The sequence below is a fragment of the Cebus imitator genome, unplaced genomic scaffold (assembly GCF_001604975.1).
Source record: "Cebus imitator isolate Cc_AM_T3 unplaced genomic scaffold, Cebus_imitator-1.0 Scaffold31, whole genome shotgun sequence".
In the NCBI taxonomy this organism is placed as follows: Eukaryota; Metazoa; Chordata; class Mammalia; order Primates; family Cebidae; genus Cebus; species Cebus imitator.
The window spans coordinates 9,092,871-9,098,870 of record NW_016107346.1 but is presented as its reverse complement, the minus strand read 5'-3'; the positions used below and the strand labels follow the sequence as shown (position 1 = coordinate 9,098,870).

General features: G+C 45.9%; 1 protein-coding gene across 2 annotated transcripts in view; it reads left to right on the top strand.

The window, feature by feature from the left end:
• The first annotated feature begins 203 nt into the window (after positions 1–203).
• Positions 204–6,000, top strand: part of VWA3B (von Willebrand factor A domain containing 3B) — a 232,069-nt gene continuing 226,272 nt past the window's right edge. For both annotated transcript variants that reach the window (XM_037736937.1, XM_037736936.1), the window contains exon 1: positions 204–447. The gene's annotated coding sequence lies outside the window, so the exon portion shown is untranslated. The remainder of the gene's footprint in view (positions 448–6,000) is intronic.

Genomic DNA, 6,000 nt, shown 5'->3' with positions numbered 1-6,000 from the left:
AGCGTGGCCTCTACTTGGAAGTAGAGAGTGAAGGTCGTCCCGGGCCGGGTGGTCCTGGACCCCAGCTTTCCGTACCTGACTCGCGGACTACCTCGGCGCCCCGCCTCCTCGGCCCGGGGTTCCCCAGCCAGCCCCCCCACCACTGAGGGAGCGCTTTGTGGGCGGGGCCGGCTCCGGGAGGCGCGCTGTGATTGGCCGTGTCCAGGCAACCGCGGAGACGCCGTCGTCAACCTGCCGCGCTGGGAACCAGAGGCGCGGGTCACAGAGACCTCGAACTGCTGGAATCCTTCGCCCCCGGCGCGCAGCCTTCGCCCGCCGGAATCGCTGCCTTATCCACCAGCTCGGGACGCTTACCTCGCCCGCCCTCTCGGGTCAGGCGGGCCCGGGAGGATGGGAGGGTAGCTCCTGAGCGGGAGCCGCCTCGTCTTCCACCCGACATATTGCCTAGTAAGTGTGGGAGCGATCCCTGCCGCGCCAGAGCCGCCGAGGTGCCCAGCCTTCCAACGAGCCGCCCAGGGAAGTGTTGGAAGGATCCCATCTCCGAACTGGACTACATGCCCACTTTACAGACGCAGAAACAGTACCAGGAAATCTCGGTGACTTGCCCTGGCCCACTTAACCGTCTGCTACCCGGGTCAAGCCGAGGGTCAAGGTACTGACCTCTCCTACTCTAGAGCTCTTTCCATCGCGCCTCAGCCCAGCCCACGCCCAGCTGCTCTGGTGGAGAAGCGGGTTTCCTAGTTTCTGTCTATGCCACAGGCCAGCAGTTTAAGATGAAGAAGTCTGCCTGGGCTTCGGAGGGAACACAGGAACCAGAATAAACACATTTTTTGTACATAATGATAACTATGTATAGTTTAAAAGCCAAAGCTATCTGCTTGCAATAAAGCTCCCCACAACTTTCTGTCCTGGAAAGGCCTCTGGCTCCCTCCTATTCCACACTTACATGGTTTCACAATCATATCACTTTCTCTCACCCTTCTTTTATGGGAATAACACTTAATAGGTAAGTTTAGTTTCTATTTGGTAGAGCTTTCCCTTTCATTTTCTTGGAAGCTCTCCGTTTCTTCTCAGCAATGACCTTCCCTGCTAAAGCACTCCAAGTAGTCTCGGATTTTCTCTTCTTGACTATTTTCTCAACCGTAGGACAGTCCATTTCATATCCTTGTCTCTGTCCACATTATTTGAGCCAATGATCACAACCAAGACTTGTCTCTTAAGGGCAGAAAAAATGGGGGGAGATTTAAGGTTTTCTGGGGAACAGTTGCATCAGGATGCATCATGAAGCTTTGTCCCAGTTTCCTTTCTTCCTGGAACAATCATTGTTCACAAATTCACTTAAATCACGAGAGATATCCACCTAGCCCAGACTTCTTTTTTAGAAACTAACAGGGATATAGGAAATTTAAGGTGTTGATAATAAAGTAGCTAGAAGCTTACTGAATGTCTAAACTGGATTAATGGACTCTAAACCCAGCACTGTCCCTGAACCTCTGAGCACATACGACCTTTTCTCTAAGGGCATGAGGACTTCACAAGACTGTAGCCCAGGGAAGCCCAGGAACATCCGTTTCAGATAGCTGAGGCCCTGGGACTGTTGCCAGCTTAACCTTTCTGTTTTCCCCAAAGCTTTGCCTGCTCACATCTTCAGCTCAGACTTTCACTTCCTTGTTTTTCCTTTTACACTTCCTTCTTCTTCTAAGGAAACACTTTCCTACTTCCCCAAACTCTGTATGGTTCTTGGGATGGCCTTTAAAACTTAAGGCAATGTTGGCCTGGCATGGTGGCTCACGTCTGTAATCCCAGCACTTTGGGAGGCCGAGGCAGGAGGATCACCTGAGGTCGGGAGTTCAAGATCAGCCTGGCCAACATGGTGAAACCCCATCTCTACTAAAAATACAAATATTAGCCGACGATTGTGGCACATGCCTGTGATCCCAGCTACTTGGGAGGCTGAGGCAGGAGAATTGCTTGAACCTGCGAGGTGGAGATTGCAGTGGGCCAAGATCCCGCCATTGCACTCCAGCCTGGGCAACAACAGAGTGAGACTCTGTCTCAAAAAAAAAAAGAAACAAAATCTTAGGGTGGCTGGGCGCGGTGGCTCATGCCTGTAATCCCAGCACTTTGGGAGGCCGAGGCAGGCGGATCACGAGGTCAAGAGATCGAGACCATCCTGGCCAACATGGTGAAACCCCGTCTCTACTAAAAATATAAAAATTAACTGGGAGTGGTGGCGCATGCCTGTAGTCCTAGCTACTTGGGAGGTTGAGGCAGGAGAATTGCTTGAACCTGGGAGGCAGAGGTTGCAGTGAGCTGAGATCGTGCCACTGCGCTCCAGCCTGGTGCCTGGTGACAGAGCGAGACTCTGTCTCAAAAAAAGAAAAAAAAAAAAAACCTTAGGGCAGTGTTCAACTTGGGTATGTTGTTATGTTGTTTCCAACTTCTGGGTTCTTTGGTTTCCTAATTTATAATAATCTCAGCTGAGGAAACTCTGAATAACAGTAAATAAGTAAATAAATAAATAGCATAGTTTTAGCCAGAAAATAATATATCACCTTTATTTTTTTCTGAGATAGCATCTCACTCTGTGGCCCAGGTTGGAGTGCAGTGGCACGATCTCGGCTCACGGCAACCTCTGCTCCCTGGATTCAAGCAATTCTCCTGCCTCGGTCTCCCTAGTAGCTGGGATTACATGCGTGTGTTACTTCACCTGGCTAAATTTTGTATTTTTTAGTAGAGGTGGGGTTTCATCATGTTGGCCAGGCTGGCCTCGAAATCCTGACTCCAGGTGATCCACCCGCCTTGGCCTCCCAAAGTGCTGGGATTACAGGTGTGAGCCACCACGAACAGCCAATATATCCCTTTTTTTAAAGAGCTGTTTCCTGATATTAGTCTTATTAACACTATGAATATTTGCCTTCTTTGAACAAGATCAGGATTCTCTCAGTAAATCTGAGTGATCAATTTTATTCATCTCAACTCACATAAAGTGCCTGCTGGGTATGAGGCCCTGTGCTGAGAATCTTCCTGTAGTTTGTCTCTGCAGTCATTGAACCGTCTTATTTATTTATTTATTTGAGACGGAATTTCATTCTTGTTGCCCAGGCTGGAGTTAAATGGTGAGATCTTGGCTACTGCAACCTCTGCCTCCCAGGTTCAAGTGATTCTCCTGCCTCAGCCTCCTGAGTAGCTGGGATTACAGGCATGTGCGACCGTGCTCAGCTAATTTTGTATTTTTAGTAGAGATGGGGTTTCTCCACTTTGGTCAGGCTGGTCTTGAACTCCCAACCTCAGGTGATCCGCCCGCCTTGACCTCCCGAAGTTCTGGGATTACAGGCATGAGCTGAACCATCTTTAAGTCTAGCTAGGACAAGCCTGAAGTACCCAAGACCATAGAGATGATATATCAAAGCAAAAGTTAGGGTTTTCCCAGGGAGGGGCTGCAGAATGTTGCTAAGGAGTTCTGGGGAGGCTTAATGGTGGAGGCAGCATTTGAAACGAGCCTTGCAGGCTAGGAGTCCGAATAGGAGAGCCATCTGAGACCAGCATGGAGGTGGAAAAGCAGGTGAGCTACTAGGGGTGCAGTGGGGAGAAGGGGGTTACTTTGTTAGGTCCCTGCCCTCAGCAGGCTTCCTTGCTCTGACAGAATAGTTCCTATCCCGCTTGAGTGAAATGATTCCTTCTGTTGAGAGATGCCTTTTCTCGCTTTCCCCCTTTACGTCCTTTTTTTTTTTTTTTTCCTGGCTGCTTTCATTTCAGACAATACAAATATTCTCAGGCTAGAAAACCCTGGAGGTAAGATCTGAATCAGACTGAACCATTCAGGTTCTTAGATCCAGTAGAGCCAATTCCCACCCCCCTGCCCTCACTTTTTTAAATTAATTTTTTAAATTAATTTTTAAAAAAGTCATATGAGTGCAAAAGGGACTGGGGCATGCACCTTAGCAATGCTGGAGAATTTTTGATTGCCTTTTGTTTGAGATCAAAAACGTGTCCCTTTAGCTTAAAAACAACACCTGTGACTCTTCTGAACTCCTCCTTAAGTTTCCAAAATCCACTTTACAAAATCTTATTAGGGCAATTTATGTAAAAGTGCTCCCTTTTAAACCTAGTACTCCCTTCAGCAAGAATATTGTAGGAGGTGAGTGTGTTTCAGGAAAGGGCAAAATTAACTGAAATGATGAAATAGTTAAAAAAAATATCTTCTGAGTCTCCCTTTCTGGTTTCTTGGAACAACCAACCAAATTTAAAAGATTTTCAGCTCCAGTCTTTGTGGAAAGATCCTCAGAAGAAAGTTGAAGCATATTAGTCTGCCCTTGTTTTCATGTTCTGTGATTCTAAACTTTCTAGCTCAATATGATTGGAGGCTTGGGGATTAAAAAAGTGGGTCTATGAAACAAAATACAATGACTAAGGAACCATGACTTTTGGATCATTTATTTGTACATAGCTGTTTCCAATATGTAAAATGCATATCTACACATAACTTATACATCAGCACAGCTGTTCCTTGAATAGCCCTGGCAGTTAGGGTGTGCAGGTGGTATCACTATCCTAGAGAGGTGGAATCACCTTAAAGTGGCAGAATGGGTTTACACTGAGTTTTGATTCTAAACTTTTCCACTCCTACATGATGCTCTCCAAATAATATTGTAACATTCTCATCAAATTGAGCCTTTGTAGAAAGAAGGACAGATCTTCACCAATCATAGTAATTTGTATACCTTTATAACCCAACATATGTGGACAATACAAATTCACATAAACCTTGAAATGGAAATTAATTTTTTAAAGACAAGGTCTCACTCTGCTGCCCAGGCTGGAGTGCAGTGGTGCAATTAGAGCTCACTGCAACCTTGAACTCCTGGGCTCAAGCAATCCTCCTGCTTCAGCCTCTTGAGTAGCTGGGACTACAGCGCCACCACACCTGGCTAATTAAAAAAAACAATTAGTAGAGATGAGTTCTCCACTATGTTGCTCAGGGGAGTCCTGAACTCCTGGACTCAAGCGATCTTCCCAACGTGCTGAGACTACAGGCATGAGCCACTGCACCCAGCCTCATTATCTTTAAAATTTTGAGAATGATAAGCCAAGAAGCTTAGTGAGTCTGAGCTTTGAGAATAAAGATGAGCATTCTGATGAGGACCTGGGGCCCTATGAGAATGCAGTCCTACTGGAAAGCAGATTGGCTTGTCCCGTAAGACCTGGCTGGAGGAGGTTAATGGTAAGGAGAGCAGAGTGGTTAAGAAGTGGCTTTGACTCCTGCTTTTCTTACTTACTGGCTGTGGCAGAACCTGTGAGCAAGTTCGTTAAATCCTCAAAGCTTCTGATTCCTCAAATATAAGTGGTGTTACTAATGAGTAGCTGATACGGTTATGAAGAAGCTGTGAGCTGGAGCATATAAAAGGACCAACAAATGGAAGTGGCTGCATTGCTTCTATTACACTAAAGATCACAAAATGCAGACCCTGAAGCTGAATGGCCTGGTTTAGAATCTCAACTCCAGCGCTTACTAGTTGTGAGATTGTGGACAAGTTAATTAACCCCTGTCTGTATCGGTTTCCTCATCTGTAAAATGAAACTAAGAGTAGTACCTGCCTCCTAAGGTTATTATAAGGATTAAATGTAAATTGCACATAACTTGATGTTAAATAAGTGCTTGCTAATGACACTTCTAACTTCTTTGTATAAAACCTCTCTGACTTGGTCCAACTGATTTTTGCATTTGAATTTTCATGTCATGACAGTGAAACTTTTAGGAAATACAGTTAAAGTTTTAGAAATAGGGCAAGAACATGTTTTCATTGTTAAAAGTTTTACAATTCAGGGTATCAGTTTACATGCATTGAGAAGTCTGGATACGGAAGTATGCAGAACTTTCTACACTTCCTCCAGGTCACCTGCCCAGTTGTGGTGAGCAGGTTAAGATTGCATTATAGTTTGGCCCCATCCTTCCCTCTTGCTTACACTAGCTATATTTAGGCAGGTCTAGATACACTT